This window comes from Equus asinus, chromosome 3, assembly GCF_041296235.1.
Source record: "Equus asinus isolate D_3611 breed Donkey chromosome 3, EquAss-T2T_v2, whole genome shotgun sequence".
Classification (NCBI taxonomy): Eukaryota; Metazoa; Chordata; class Mammalia; order Perissodactyla; family Equidae; genus Equus; species Equus asinus.
The window spans coordinates 78,241,310-78,259,050 of record NC_091792.1 but is presented as its reverse complement, the minus strand read 5'-3'; the positions used below and the strand labels follow the sequence as shown (position 1 = coordinate 78,259,050).

Genomic DNA, 17,741 nt, shown 5'->3' with positions numbered 1-17,741 from the left:
CTATATATATAGAAGTACTGTAATTTAAGAAATCTGTTATTGTTTAAAAAAGATTAACACAATTGTTGCTCAGCTAGCCTGTTAAAGTTTCCTACGTATTTTTAAATTATTCTCTCCAAAACATGACAGGTGAGCAATTAATAGTTAAAATTAAGAATATTAAATCACAAACTGAAAAAAAAAAGACAAACAATCCAAAAGCAAAAGAGAGAAAAGATACGAACAGGCAACTCACAGAAGAGAAAATATAACTGATAAATACATAAAAAGATCCACTGTGTCATTTTTAAAGAGAAGCAGCATTTTAACATGACTTTAGCTGACATGAATTCAACCATATGTCCTTGGGAAAACATTAATGCATGAATGAATGAATGAATGAATAAAGAGAAAGAAATAAAGAACAACTTTTAAAAAGTGGGCAATTCTGCTTGCCACTCTGTCAGTAGACACTCGAAGATTATATGAAAGTACCTTTCTTCCCAGGGCCTCCAAACAGTAACAACACTTTTAAAAAGAATCATTTGTGATTAATAGAAGGTAACAAAAAGTACTCTGACAAGTTCAAATGAAAACAAAAGAACAACAGAAACTAAGATTAAAAAAATTCTAGCTAGTGGACAGCCCCGTGGCCGAGTGGTTAAGTTCACGAGCTCCACTTCAGTGGCCCGGGGTTTTGCTGGTTCGGACCCTGGGTGCGGACATGGCATCACTCATCAGGCCATGCTGAGGCAGCATCACACATGCCACAGACAGAAGGACCCACAACTAGAACATACAACTATGTACTGGGGGGCTTTGGGGAGAAGAAGAAGAAAAAAAAAATGATGACGACGAGTGGCAACAGATGTGAGCTCAAGTGCCAATCTTTAAAAAAAGAAAAAAATTCTAGCTAGAAACTGTTGCCTTTTAAAAAAGGGTGTTAAAAACTAGAATCAAACAGATACTTTCTTGAAGTAATCAGGTGGATTGAAAGCAAATAAAAAAATTTAACAATTTCACCATGAGATTCAAATGTTACTTAATGCCAAGATCTGATATCTTGGCTGAGATCAACTACATACTTCTTCATGCATTTGTATAAAACAATTGAAAAAATTAAAATGTTTTTTGAATTACTGGTTTTTAATGGAAGCTCACTCCTAACTTACTTACATGCACTCAAAGAATGATGTCCTCAACTCTCTGAGCGATTCTTTATCTGTAGAATGGCAATGATACCAACAGTCCCTTTCCCATAGTGTTAGTGATAGGATTAAATAAAATACTAAATGTAAAACAACTACAACAACGCTCGGCACACAGTAGGCTCAACGTAAGCATTTGCTATGATGATGGTGATGGTACACTATAAATGCCAACATGATTACACAACAAAATAAACCTGATTTTTACCGATGAGTATGACAAGTCCATGTTCACATTTTCTGATTTTTGAGTGTCTATGTATTTCTGTAGCTTTTTAATCTGGTCTTCCTTTTCTCTAAGCAGCTCTACTTTTGAACTTAGTTCATTCTAAAAGAATCAAAGGAGAGTGAAACACAATTTAATTGGATCTAAATTCTAAGGGATTAAAAAGAATTTACATTTAATAGTTTAGACAGTAAAATTTAAAAGTTGATACTTAAAAAATATAATTCCTTCTCTTTTCTGAAATCATGTTCAATTACATATGATGTATATTTTATAGCTCTAGTCCCTTATCAACAGAAATATCAACATAAAAGCTCACCTCAAGATCTTGATTATACACTTCTGCATGCTTAACTAAATTCTTTATTTAAGTTGGAAATTTCATGAATTAGTTGCATCTGTAAGAGCATGTGAACAGGCAACAGAGCAAACCAATAGTTAAACAGAGCAAAAAAAAAAAAAAGACAGCATTCATTCACTGCTTCAGAATCACCTAACACAGTAAGAAGGGCTGAGAGATAACTGTTCAAGCTACTGCAGCAGAGCACCTCATTATTTAAAAATACAAAAACTCTCCCAAAAGACCAAACCCAACTAACCAAACGAAAAATCCCAAAACCCCACAAAACAAAGAAGAAAACCTCAGCATAACCCAAATAACAGTTACATCATCTGTTAATAAAGTTACAATAACATCAAAAGTACATTAGTAGGCATCACTTGGAGGAGATGAACTGTAATCAAACTTTTAAAAAACATTCTCTGAATAGATTTTTGTTTTGGGTAAGTTAAATGCATAAATGTATTTACCCCGTAAGATTTTTTCTTCCCATGAATTAGCCATTTAGCTTTACACTGGCGTGCTTGTTAATGCGTTGTGATCTGGAATGCAGGTTTGGATTAGGCTGGTTCCATGTGGTGCTCACCAAAGCTACAGAGGTATGCACAGCATTACCAACTATCTACCCTGTTGGTTTATTCCACAGGGAATATTGGAAAGATGATGTTATCGCTTTACATTGTCCAACTGTCTAAAAGTATAAAGAATACTTAAAGATATAAGTATTTCTATTAAAGTTTCCTTTCTATCAAAATAGCTATAGCATTAACTATCTCAGTACCATAAACTTTTGTGTTCAAAACAAGTAAACTACAATTTCCTAAGATAAACATATTTTTCCTTAGAATTATTTAATCTTAATAATCAGATGAGTCCTTAAAGAGTAAAAGCAAATTCTAGTAGAATGCAAGCGACTGGCTGTTTCCATCCTAAACTAGTTTCAGATTTCAGACTAGTGTTGACGTTCTTATTTTAGGGCAGTATCATCCAACAGAAATATAATGTGAGCCAAATTTGTAATTTAAAATTTACTAGTAGCCACATTAAAAAATAAAACAGGTAGAATTAATTTTAATAATACATTTTATTTAACCTAATATATCCAAAATATTGTCATTTCTTTATGTAATCAATATAAAAAAAAATGAAATATTTTACATTCTTTTTTCATACTGAAGTCAATTCAGACTGGCCCCAATTCAAGTGCCCAGCTGCCACATGTGGTGAGTGGCTGCCCAATTGTTTGGCAAAGTTTTAGACATTTGTATAGGTTGTAATTTAAACTGGCTTCATCTTTTACCTCTTCTTCTCTGTTTCTAACTTTCGTGCAAGAAAGCTGCCTATTTCTAATTTTTGTGCAAGAAAAGCACATTTACCAAAAAGAAAGAACTAAATGATCATTCTTAATTTTGGAAAATATTTAGAAAATAAAGATTTAGAAGGAAAAATTCTCCCACTTCTCATTTGAAATAGCACTTCATTTGAAGTATTGGTTCTCATAAACAGAAAAAGATGAAGCAACTTTTGTAAAGATCTGAGTGTAACCTTCCAATAACATATTGTTTAAGATGCTGAGCATAAAGTGTACAATACGATCAAAAGTTAATCTGTTGCTGCTTAAGAAAACAATGTAGATTTCAGCTGTAATTTTCCGCAGGTGAAATGAAATACTTAAGTTCTTAAGACAAAAATCTCCAAGTTGTGAAAATTATAAAATTAAATAAATCAAGTTTTTGTCTTAAGAACTTAAGTATTTCATTTCACCTGCTGAAACTTAGAGCTGAAATCTGCATTGTTTTCTTAAGCAGCAGGACTGAAATTTCTCTTGTTCCCTGAGCTTGATGATACTGACCTTATTTCTCCCTCTAAAATCACTATTTAAACATCCTATATTATGATATTCCCACTTGAGAATTATCCACAGCTTTGGTGATTTTTGGTGAAACCCTTTGGCAAACCAGAGCAATGACATAGGTCCTAAAGCCATAATTTGACTTTTACTCTTTTTTGGTTAAACTTTTCCCCAAAATATATGTTTTGGAACATATTTTACTGCATACACATAAACTTACAATATTTTCAGTTTAAAATGGAATGGATATTGTAAAACTGTCTTTGAAAAGAATAAGTTTTTATTACTTGATCTTTTATGTTACCTTACAGAACCTAGAATTTCAATTTATGTCCAAGAAAAACTGAAGAGAATAGGATTATTTTCCCCTTTGACTGTGGTTAAAAAAGAAAAAAAAATCCAGATGTGAGATTCAAGTCATACATTCTGTTATTTTGTAATCTTTTTGAGTGTGACAATTCAGTGAGCTTCAGTTTTTACTAATTGAACATATAAATGACGTAATAAAAAATTAGAGAAATTACTGCTACACTTATGCCCGAAGTTAATTTTACATCATATTATTTATAATAAGAAATACACAAAAACTTAGATGAAATTTTGGAGTTCGAAGGGGCCTTGGCAAGCACCTGATCTAACCTCAGGGGTGGAGACGCGCAGGAAGGAAGCCCTATGAAATTCGGTGCTTGCTCAAGGCCTTGTCAATAATGCGTGCCAGGCTTGAATCCGCAGTGAGGTCGGGAGCAGCAAAACTGGGGCTTAAATCCATGGAGTCTGGCCCCAGAGAACCTGTTCTTAACCACGACGCCAGACCACCTCCTCTCAATAAAATCCAGTTTTACTGACTGAAGTCCACTGTTTTTTTCATGACATTTTGCATTTTGTCAATATGAGAATATTAAAAAAGGTAAATGAAACTCTGGAGAACTTACAAACTTTTGCGTCTTAGGATATAATACCTATGAAATGTAGGATTAACTAACTTGTAGGTAGAATGGAAATAACATATTTGGCACAGGATTCTTTTTTCCTTTTAAAAAGGAAAAGAGGGTGAGAAACTAAACAATGACACAGAGGAAAAATGATTGTGTCCCTTTGGGCTATTCATACAGAAATCTGAGAAGCAGCTGCAAATTAACTCATACTTTAACCACACCAAACACTGGCTCTTAATTTTGGAGGGAATCACAGATCACTTCACAAGTATGATAACAGCTATGGATTCTCGTTCCCAAAAAATGAGTGAGTTCAAAACTTCTGCAAAATAATTTCATCGTGTCTATAAACTCTAAGTAAATGACTCTCTGCACTAAGAAATCTCTTGAATCTTTTGGACAATTTCTGTCTCCAAAGTCTGATGATTTGGGGATTAGGTTCTCTTAACATGTAGCCTAACATTATACACTGAGAAAATTTAACTAATCTGTTTCATTTCTAAAAATTCCATTAAAACTACTTGATATTAGTTATACTAATTTTTACAATAACTCTCTTATGGAAAAAGAAACATGCAAAATCAGCTTTCCCAGCTATTCTAATAATGTTCTAACTACTTAGGTACATACTTTCTAAAGAAAATGAAGTCCATTAATATGTAGTATCCATACATAAAACATTCACTAGATATTAAAATTCATATTGGTCTCAGAAGGAAACAGCTATGCTCTAGGCAGCAATTCTGGTATACTCAATAAATTATTGATAACATACAAATTATCAGGAAATAATTTCTTCAAGATTAATTCATCAATAGGCAGATTCACCAAACCTGCTCAAAGATGTTTTTGATTCCTTCCTCTTCTTGCACACAAGCACAAGTGAAACAATTATGATTTAACTATTTTTAAAGCAATATAAATGAACTGATTATTTCTTAAATTCTCTAAATTGTATGTACAAATGGAAAATGGTTGGGTTTTCAATATATCAACCTTAGAAATAAACATCTTTAAGAAAATGATACTTTTAAAAGTGTGGTTTTAGGGTCCAGCCTGGTGGTGTAGTGGTTAAGTTTGTGCACTCCATGGGTTTGGATGCCAGGTGCAGACCTACATAGCACTCGTCAAGCCATGCTGTGATGGTGTCCCACATACAAAATAGAGGGAGACCAGCACAGATGTTAGCTCAGGGACAATCTTCCTCAAGCAAAAAAAAGAGGAAGATTAGCAGCAGATGTTAGCTCAGGGCCAATCTTCCTCACACACACACAAAGTGTAGTTTTAGTTTAGTTTTGTGTTTCCACATCTTTTCATCTTTTACCTCTTGATCTTTTTCCGCTTTTCTTTCTAGAGCCTCAAATTCATGCAAACCATTCTTTTCTTTTAATTTCGATTCCATTTCTTCATTTTCTCTTCTTAGTTGTTCATAGTCTAGTACCAGACTATCATAGTTAGCACGAAGTGAATTCAACTCACTTTCTAAGTTTTCCTATTATAAACAAAACCAGATTTTCAAGTCAGAGAGGATTCAAGTTCTTTGTTTTGTTAACTAAAATCTGGATTAGTCAAATAATTCATTTAACCTTGAATCATTTGGTAGTTTGGGCCATTCTCCAATATCTTCCCAATGGTCTAGCTTGATCCACAGCATAACAGAAGGTCTGCCTTTTGGTAAACTAGCTAACATAGAATAGAGGAAGACTATTTTCAAAGAGATAGAATTAAAAAAGAAAGAAAGAAAGAAAGAAAGATCATATAAACAAATGCTCTGCCTGTGCCTGACTGTTAAAATTCAGTCGGGAGTAGGAGTAGGGCACATAATGGGAAGTCATCTGACCACAGATCCTTAAGCTCCTTGGTAATAAAGCTAATAATGTAATTCTCCACCTGCTTGACTCCTGTTTAATTTCTCAGACAGCTCTGAATTTAGGAAGTGACACGGAGCCATTATTTATTGACCTCTAAAACTCCAACGGCTGCCAGGCCTCACCGTGCTGAGCAGAGGCCTGTTTCTGCTTTCTGTTCCATCATGAGGAAGAGTAAGCCATGAGTTAAAAGAAACTAAACCAACACTAGGGATTTGAAAAAAACAACAAACCTTCCAGAGTGTTTTAGGGACACAAAAGCATATAATTCCCCATAATAATTAATTATAAGAACCATTACAACTAATTATAATGGTTAGCTAATGATAATAACAATTCCCAAGAATCACTGCAATTTTATTTCAAAATTAAAATGAAATTTTCTTTAACAAATACATTTATATGACTATGTTATATTTCTTTGAATATTAGCAGCCTAGAAAGCAAACATGGAATCTAAACTTACTAAAGTATTCACTACAGTATTCCTTATTTCTTAAAGTTTTCATAAGACTATATAATTTTATTTACTTTCATTTTTCAGCATTATTTGGCAATATTACCCTTCCCTGATACACCATTCTACTTTATGCCTGAGAATTTTGATACTTTTAAAATCAGCCCTTTTTACCTTCAAGGGATGGCCCAAGGCAAAACAGAAACTTACCAAAAAATCATAGATACCAAGATCTGCTGGTAAAAACTAGAAGCAAAGGTTTACCTATTACCATACTTTAGGAAATATTTAGCCTCTCTCTGTATGCCACAGTTACCAACGAGGAGTGTAACAAGTTGGGGAAGCCTTAATAAGAACCTCAACTACTACTGAAACAGTCAGAGCTAGAAATGTGCCACAACAGCAAACATCAATAACAAATGAATTTAAAGAAGAGTAAAAGGATAATGTTCTGTAAAATACATTTAAGTTACCTGACTTAGTAGTTTTGTTGCTGGATTCCACTCTGTCTCAGTTAATGTATCAAGAGTGTTACTGAAAATATCAGACTCTGAATAGAGAGCTATAATTAGGGGGAAAAGAAATTTATCCATAAACATGTTATTAAGTTTCCTAAAACTCAAATTAAAGATTAAAAAAATTCTGATCTGAGGTAATAAGCTCAAATTAGTTAATATGTGCTCACAGTATGAATGCCAAGAATATATAAACAGATGTGATCATTTATATTCTCGTGTGAATTAAGATCACTGGTTAGAATTAGTGATAAAATGTAGGATCCTTAGTACAACACATTCATGCACGGCATAAGGACGTTTCAGTCAAGGACGGACTGCATATACAACAGGTGTCCCACAAGATTAGTACCACAGAGCCCAGGTGTGTAGCAGGGTGTACCACCTAGGTTTGTGTAAGCGCACTCTGTGATGTTCACACAACAAAATTGCCTAAAGATGCACTTCTCAGAACACGTCCCATCATTAATCAACGTGCGACTGTATAGGTTAAAAGGACAAATTCTAAATTTGAGATTTAATCATTGTAAGCAGATTTTTAAATGCCCCTAAAAAATACTTATAATGTTAGAGACAAACTTTGCAACAGATTCCTGTGTAAATGCTACCCTTTCAAGATTAGCAAAGTTTAAGCCAGACATTATATGGGTACTAACTTAATGAGCAGTGATTAAAACAAAAACAAAAAATAAAAATATCTGTCTCAAATGTTTCAACTACAGCACATCATTCTTAAGAGATATGGAAAAAATAGAGAACTTCATGAATGTTCACTTTCTTAAAATTACTTATTTTTATCATCGTAATCACATCTAAAATACATACATTTTATTTAACTGTGTTTATCACATTAACTGAGTTATAAATAAAGTCTCTCTTTATAGGGATACTTTTATAATTAAAAGTAGTTGAAGAAGAACTCACATTCATCAATTTCTCCTCCTAAAGTTAGAGCAGACTTATGTGTCTTTGTTGTTACATTCTCTGGTACATTAAACTCATTTACATAGTTTGAATCCTTCATTTTGTTAATTTTGCCAACACACCAAGTGACTCTTCGTTTTTCTTTAGCCTAAAGAAGAAGAAATCAAAATTACCTCACACAGATCTGGCTCAAACATCATAAAACAAGGGAACTAGTTTCCATTTTTAACAACCATTGACTTGGTAGAATTCTTATTCAGCCTAGTTTAATATCTTATCAGTCTAAGGACATCCTGAGATAAGAAAACATATTCAAACTTTTCAAATTAGTGTTAACTTCATAATAAATTTGATGAAACTATTATTTAAATTTCATTTTGTATTTGAAGGCTTACTTACAAGAATTTCTGCAAATTTACTGAAAGGAATTAGTTAAGTATCAATCCTTCAAGTAATCTGGTGTTACAGAAGACAGCACAGCCACCAACATAGTGACCAAAAGCACTTCTGGGAACCCAGCCTTAACTGGGAAGGAACAGACAGGCAGCCCATTTGAACTTCCCTCAGCAAGTAAATCTTCCACAGGGCCATTCCCATGCCAATTCTTTGCCAGTTTATAAAGCTCACGATCCAACCAGCGCTCCTAATCTTGTTCCTTCCGTTCTCCCTTGGGACTCTGTTCCCTCAGGTATCTGTTTATCTGTCGTCTTCACTACCTTCTTCCACTGGGCTTTAAGAATGCTCAAGCCTCTGTTTTCTGCTTTTGATTTTTTCAAAAACAAACCCTTCACTCCTTCCTTCTCTCTAGCCAACATTTTCTTTTAGTTTCTATGTTCTCTTCTTCCTCGTCTCTCTACTTCTTCCTCATCCCTCCTGGGATACCTCTGTCTCCTGGTTCTTGTCCCACCCAGCTAGCTGTCCTCATCACTCACTTGGCTTTACTGCTTTCTCTTTCTCTGACCACCGCCTAAGTGTTTTTCCATATTTTACAGGTATATTCCTCTCTTGTCCCTTTACTAGAACAAGCATTATCTCATCTTTTTTGATCCTCTCAACAATCCTCTCTTACTACATCCACTTTATAGATGCCTGAGTGTCCAAAAAGTTTGCATGAGTTGTGTACAGTCATACAGCCAATTGGTGGCTGAGCCCATGCTTGTAACTTCAGACCTTATCCACCACCCATTCCACTGCGTTGCCTGTCAAGATTATCTGTTGTCCCCAGAATATATGGCTTCTGCTTGAAATGGCCAGCCCTTTCCACAGCCTGCTCTGCAAAAGCACATTCATATATAAATCCTTGATTCCCATGACCTTCAGCTCAACTCCATTCGCTCCCAAAGCCACTGGACCCTGTCATCTGAAACTCATAAACCTAGAACTCCTTCCACCCCAGTGATTCAGTTAATCCCATTATAGCTAGTTAGCTTAAGAGGGACATCTAGTCTCTTGATCCACTGTTTTCTTTCTGCCAGCTACCTTTGGGCTCTCATCCCATCATCTTAGATTCTATAGATCACCAGTTCAATCACATTTTTGGGTCAATGGTCTCAAACTATTAGACCCATTCTGTGTTCCCCACACTTATCCTATCACAATGTACACTCAGATGAATTACACTGCCATCTGAGCTTTTATTAGCCTCCTGAACACTGTGTGGACAGCCAGAAGACTGGCTACCAACATCACCTGGGCCCTTAAGGCTGCCTGGCAAGACTCCTTGCCCCCTCGTTGGCTTTCTTTTCCATTCCCTACAAAGGCGAGACTATTTCAAACCCTTAGCAGGTCTACAAACTGTGTCTCTACCATCTCCAGCCACCACAGAAGAAAAATTAAACCTCCTATTTCACAAAGAAAATACAAGCCTAAACTTACAAAAGCATTACTTGCATTGATTCCTACCCTTTTCCTCTGTCCTTGTTATAATGAAGGAGTGTTTCTCCTTCTATCTAAGGCCAGACCCTTCTACTGGCCATCTCAGCCTACTGCAAGGTGGCTTTCATTCCCAATACATAACTCAAATTGTTTTTGCGAAGGAGCTTCTTGTTTCTAAATCCAAAAAGTTTTAGTCTATATTTGTCTTATTTAACTTCTCAGCAGAACGTGACATCACTGACATAGAATGTGACCTCTCTATGCAACATTCTCTTCTTTTAGTTTACCACGTTCACCTGGTTTCTTTCTTAACTCTAGAGCTAAACCTGGGCTCCTTTAGGCATTCCTCTTTTTTGCTTTTACCTAAAAAGTTGTTTGGGAGGATCTTATCTTTGGCCCTCTGTTCTTTTCATTCTCAACATGCTCCCAGAGCAAGCTCATCCATTCTCACGACTTTAATTTGGATTTGCAGTAGTTAATGCCCAAATTGATATCTCCATCCCAGATCTTTCACTTGATTTTCATATATTTGCATTTTCAACTGCCTGACACCTTAAACTAGAGCTGACCCAAATAAAACACTGGACAGCTCCACTGCTCTTCACTCAATGTTCCTTAACTCAACAAATACTGCTACCAGCTATCCAGCAAGCCCAGTAATGTGTGCATGTCATTCTAGATGCTTCCTTCTCCCTTTCCATGTCCCCATGTTGAAACAATCACAAAGTTCTGTCGAGTCTGTCTCCCAAATAGCTCTCCAATTTACCCATGTTTTTTCCATCTCCAGAGCCACAAGCCTTGTGGAGGCCCAATCAATTGTAGGTACACAGTAGCCACATCTTTCTAAACAGCAATTCCAATCATGTTACCTACAAGGCTTTCCCATATCCTTAGCATAATGCAATGTTCGAATCCTACAATGTGGTTTAAATGCCCCTGCCACCAGAATATTTTAAGTCCAAGAAATATGTTTTCTCACGACTCCAAGCTTTTGTACATGTAGATGTCTAACCGGCATACTTTTCCCTACCCCTTTCCTTGGGCTGTTTCCTACTCATGGCTGAGCCAACAGATGGTTTTGATGCCTTCCATTTACCTGGTATGGTGGACTTAAAGGTAGCGTCTATTAATAATAATCTTAACAGCATACACTTATTGAGGATTTGCTGTATGGAGAGTATAGTGTTAAGCACATTCTATATATCACTTCACTTAATTGTCACATCAGTCCTATGAGGTGGGGATCAAGCTTTCTCACAGATAAGGAAACTGCAGCAAAAAGTATTTAAGAAAGGGCCCAAGGTCGAGAGTTAGGAATTGACAGAACTGGGATTCAAATCCAGAAAGTCCAGCTCCAGAGGCCATTCTCTTAACCATGACACTATCACTCCCCAAAACATCTGCTGGATAAATAAACCCCTACTCTGGTAAAAACAAAAGCACACAGACTGGAAGCCAGAATTTTGATTACTATGTTGATTTATAGTCTAGATAAATTTTCCTGAGATTACTATTTCTGTTTCATTAAATAGAAAATATTACCACATACTCTAGACACCTGTGGTTTCCAATCACCTAATCAATTTCATTAGAATTTCATAAGAAGTATAGTGCAAATAGATTCCTTGACTACATCCCAGACTTTCTGAATTAGGATCTCTTCATATGGGAATCAGGGTTAAGTATTTTTAATGAACGTTCTAGGTGTTGTTGAGGTATAGGCAAATACACAAAAGGTTCTTTCCTAAAATATACTGTATCAAAGGATAAGAAACACATAGCTATATAATAAGCATATAAGAATACCAATTCTATTCCCTATATATCAAGTTTAAGCTGTCATCTTTCATAAAAAAAATAAGACCCATATATGTGCTGCATACAAGAGATGCATTTCAGACTTCAAGACACTCACAAACTGAAAGAGAAGGAATGGAAAAAGATACTCCATGAAAATGGCAATGAAAAGAAAGCTGAGGTAGCAATATTCATATCAGAAAACATAGACTTTAAAATAAAAACTGTAACAACAGACAAAGGGCACTACATAATGATAAAGGGAATGATCCAACAAGAATATTTAACATTTACAAATATCTATGCACCCAACATAACAGCACCTCGACATATAAAGCAATTATTAACAGACATAAAAGGAGAAATAGCAACACAATAATAGTAGAGGACTTTAACAATCCACTTACACCAAAGGAGAGATCATCAAAACAAAAGATCAATAAGGAAATGGCCTTAAATGACATATTAGACCAGATGGACTTAGTACACATGTATAGAACATTCCATCCCAAACCTGCAGAATACACATTCTTTTCAAACGGACATGGAACATTCTCCAGGACAGATCACATATTAGACCACAAAACAAGTCTCAATAAATTTAAGAAGACTGAAATAATACCCAGCATCTTTTCTGACCACAGTGGTATGAAACTAGAAATCAACTACAGGAAGAAAATCAGAAAAGCCACAAATGGATGGAGCTTAAACAAAATGCTATTGAACAACAATTGAGTCAAAGAAGAAATCAAATGAGAAATCAAGAATATCTGGAGACAAATGAAAATGAAACTACGACAGGCCAAAGTCTATGTGATACAGCAAAAGCGGTTTTAAGAGGGAAGTTTATATCAATACAGGCCTACCTCAACAAAGAAGAAAAATCCCAAATAAACAGTCTAACAGTGCACCTAAAGGAACTGGAAAAAGAAGAACAAAGCCCAAAATCAGTAGAAGGAAGGAAGTAATAAAAATCAGAGCAGAAATAAATGAAATAGAGACTAAAAAAAACCAGGAAAAAAAATCAATGAAACTCAGCGCTGATTCTTTGAAAAGATAAACAACATCGACGAACCTTTAGCTAGACTCACCAAGAAAAAAAGAGAAGGCTCAGATAAATAAAATCAGAAATCAAAGAGGAGAAATTACAACAGATACCTCAGAAATACAAAAGATTATAAAAGAATACTATGAAAAGCTATACGCTAACAAACTGGATAATCTAGAAGAAATGGATAAATTCTTAGACTAATACAACCTTCCAAAACTGAATCAAGAAGAAGTAGAGAATGTGAATAGACCGATCACCAGTAAGGAGATTGAAACAGTTATCAAAAACCTCCCAAAAGATAAAAGTCCAGGACCAGACGGCTTCCCTGGTGAATTATACCAAACATTCAAAGACTTAATCCTATCCTTCTCAAACTCTTCCAAAAAATTGAAGAAGAGAGGAAGCTTCCAAATTCATTTTACGAAGTCAACATCATCCTGATACCAAAAGCAGACAAGGACAACACAAAAGAAGAAAATTACAGGCTCATATCACTGATGAACATCGATGCAAAAATCCTCAACAAAATACTAGCAAATCAACTACAACAATACATTAACAATTTCATACACCATGATCAAGTGGGATTTATTCCAGGGATGCAGGGATGGTTCAACATCTGCAAATCTATTAACGTGATACACCACATTAACAAAAATGAAAAATACAAATCCCATGATCATCTCAATAGATGCAGAGACAGCGTTTGACAAGATATAGCATCCATTTATGATAAAAACTCTAAATAAATTGGGTATAGAAGGAAAGTACCTCAACATAATAAAGCAGATTCAGTGCAATCCCAATCAAATTTCCAACAACATTTTACACAGAAATAGAACAAAGAATCCTACAATTTACATGGAACAAAAGACGCAGAATAGCCAAAGGAACCCTGAGAAAAAAGAACAAAGCTGGAGGCGTCACACTCCCTGATTTCAAAATATACTACAAAGCTATAGTAACCAAAACAGCATGGTATGGCATAAAAACAGACACACAGATCAATGGAACAGAATCAGGAGTCCAGAAATCAACCCACACATCTATGGACAGCTAATTTTTGACAGGGGAGCCAAGAGCATACAATGGAGAAAGTAGAGTCTCTTCAATAAATGGTGTTGGGAAACCTGGACAGCCACATGCCCAAGAATGAAAGTAGACCATTACCTTACACCATGCACAAAAATCAACTCAAAATGGATTTAAGACTTGAATGTAAGACCTGAAACCACGAAACTTCTAGTAGAAAACATAGGCAGTACACTCTTTGACATTGGTCTTAGCAGCATATTTTCAAATACCATGCCTGACTGGGCAAGAGAAACAATATAAAAAATAAACAAATGGGACTACATCAAACTAAAAAGCTTCTGCACAGCAAAGGAAGCCATCAAGAAAAGGAAAAGACAGCCTAACAATTGGGAGAAGATGTTTGTAAACCATATATCAAAAAAGGGGTGAATATCCAAAATATACACAGAACTCATACATCTCAACAACAAAAAAACCAAAAACCCAGTTCAAAAATGTGCAAAAGATCTGAATGGAGATTTCTCCAAAGAAGATATACGGATGGCCAACAGGCACATGAAAAGATGTTCAACATCACTATCAGAGAAATGCAAATCAAAGCTATAATGAGATATCACCTCACTCTTGTCAGAATGGCTATAATTAACAAGACTGGAAACAATAAGTGTTGGAGAGGATGTAGAGAGAAGGGAACCCTCATACACTGCTGGTGGGAGTGCAAACTGGTGCAGTCACTATGGAAAACAGTATGGAGATGGCTCAAAAAATTAAGACTAGACCTACCATATGATCCAGCTATTCCACTCTTGGGTATTTATCCAAAGAACGTCAAAACGTGAATGCGTAAAGATACATGCACTCCTATGTTCACTGTAGGCTTATTCACAATAGCCAAGACTTGGAAGCAACTTAGGTGCCCGTCAAGGGATGAATGGATGAAGAAGATGTGGTATATATACACAAGGGAATACTACTCAGCCATAAAAAAGGATGAAATCTGGCTAATTGTGACAACAAGGATGGACCTTGAGGGTATTGCTGCTGAGAGTAAAAAGTCAGAGGGAGAAAGTCAAACATTGTATGATCTCACTCACAAATAGAAGATAAAAACAACAAAAGACAATCCCATAGCAACAGAGATTGGATTGGTGGTTACCAGAGGGGAAAGGGGGAGAGAAGAGGTTGAAAGGCATGATTAGGCACATGTGTGGTGATGGATGGTAATTAGTCTTTTGGTGGTCAGCATGATATAATCTACATAGGAATTGAAATATAACGATATACACCTGAAATTTATATACTGTTATAAACCAAAGTTACTGCAATTAAAAAAAACAATAATAGAAGAAGAAAAGAAGCTGTTGTCTTTTAAATTTTACCTTTAATTCCTGTTGTGATGTGAGGGAAGAAGAGGTCACTAGCATTCGTGTTAAGTTTTGAATTTTCTCAATCTGCACTTTTTGAAGCAAATCTTTTTCTTCCAAAAGTTGGGCCAATTGGTCTTTTTCCATTGCCTGGGCCCGAGTCTCTAAAGAAACCTAAAGAATGTAATATTGGGTTACGTTAATAAATGTAGGTAGGTTTTAAAACCTTGAAAGTATAGTTTAAAAAAATATAAATTTGTATGTGAGTTTTGAGAATTTTTCTTTTTTTTTTGCTGAGGAAGATTCACCTTGAGCTAACATCTGTACCTATCTTTCTCTTTCTGCTTGAAAGGGATTTGCCCTGAGCTAACATCTGTGCCTATCTTCCTCCATTTTGTACATGGGACAACAGGACAGCATGGCTGCCAAGTGGTGTAGGTCTGCGGACGGCAACAGAACCCGGGCTGCCAAAGTGGAGTGCAACAAACTTAACCACTAGGCCACAGGGCTGGCCTGAGAATTTTATTGAAATAAAATATGCCCTACCTGCAGAACACCAATATGCAGTTACCATAATCAATAATTTCTCAAACTTATAATAGGGTAAAATATACATTTCTCCTCATGTCACTATTCTATATGCCATGTATAAGATTATATCAATGCTGTTAAAGCAATTCTATTAATTGACTAAAAATATATAAATAGGCAGAGAAATCATAAAGCAGAGACTTGAATACCTATAGCAAAGGAAGAGAGATCCTTCTAAGACCGCCATTTGACATTTTAGGTCATTTTTAAAAAGATCAGTAAAATGTAAGTTTTTTACAGACTGGGGACCATGATGGTTTAAACAAACAAATGGTAATGACAAGCAATTATGCTATCTTATTAGATTGCTATCTTAGGGCTAGAAGAGGAATTCAAGATAATGTAAAATGAAACAAAGTAGTTTTAAACACTATTCATGGTCTCTCTTTTTAACCTAATTCTCTGTATTTGTGACAGTTTTTATCTCTAAAAAAAAACGTATCTCTACTTGGCCCATTTGAAAATCTCAAATTTTGCCCTTTGGAAATGAAAAACAAAATCTAAAATAATTTCAAGAAACCAAATCTTGCAGTTTATAGTAAAGTTTTTACGGGTTGATTTCTCCTTAGTTAAAAACTATTTGTTTTAAATTTAGATTGTAGAACTCAGATATTGAGGATTTAAGAGTCTCTGGGCATGTAGGCAGATCTCAATTCTAAATCCATCTCTATTCTTTACTGAAATACACAGTTCATACATACCTCCTCTAATTGTTTTTTAAGATCCATTATTTCTTTTCTATATCTTTTCAGGAGAGCTTCATCACTAGACACCTCATTGACATAAGGAGTATTCTTCATATATTTAGCAGTGCTGGCAAACTGGGAAAAAATACAAGAGTGTTAAACGTTGACACCAAAAGATTAGTTTAATTAATATTTAGGTTTCTTGTAATTTTCTTTTGTAAAGAAACATCAGTAAAAGCTTCCCAGGTGGCTTACAGCTTCTGAACACACAGCATTCTACGTCCCTGTAACAATGTCCATAACTTACCTTTGCCACTAGTCTTCAGGAGGGTCAGAGAAATATCTTGAAGACAGATGCCAACAGAGAGCCTACACACCCTGGCTCACTGGAATCCATCTACTCCTCAAAGTCCAGGGCAAATGCTCCCTCTGCGCTGAAGCTTCACTTCCAGTCAAAAGCACCTCTCCTTCCTTTGAACTCTGTCCTACTTATTAGCCACTTAACTTTTAATCCAAGGAAATCACGCTGGAAGACAGGTCTTATCTTCACTATAAGACTATAAATTCTGTGAAGCCAGGAACGCTATCTCCTACCTTTGTTTCTCTGACAGAACCTTGATCCAGCGCTCAATAGCTACTTAAAGTGATGTTTCTTAGAGCATGAGTGTCAAAAGTAACTTTAACTGGGTACGTGAGGGTGCCCATTAAATAACACTGAACCCTTCATTGAGACAGCTATTCTACTGACAGTTCTCATTCTTCTTTTCTTTTGAAAACAGAAAATACAGGCCTTAGGCTCAGAGCAAAGGCAGGCAACAATTTGTTAGCAGGAACTTAGGAATTATTTTGTTATAAACACACACACCCATTTTTTGGGTCACCTTCTGTTTGTTCCAAGTGATAACCAGTTTTTCATTTATGGGACTGATAGAAAGTTTCCTTTTATAATAAGATAAATTTAAAAAGTGAGTTATTTAAGAAAAAATCAAGTCAATTTCAATAAAATATTGTTGGATGTGGCAAAAATTGGGGAGGCAG

General features: G+C 35.4%; 1 pseudogene; it reads right to left on the bottom strand.

Moving 5' to 3' along the window:
• LOC139044926 (centromere-associated protein E-like) overlaps positions 1-17,741 on the bottom strand; it is an 84,454-nt pseudogene that overhangs the window by 48,209 nt on the left and 18,504 nt on the right.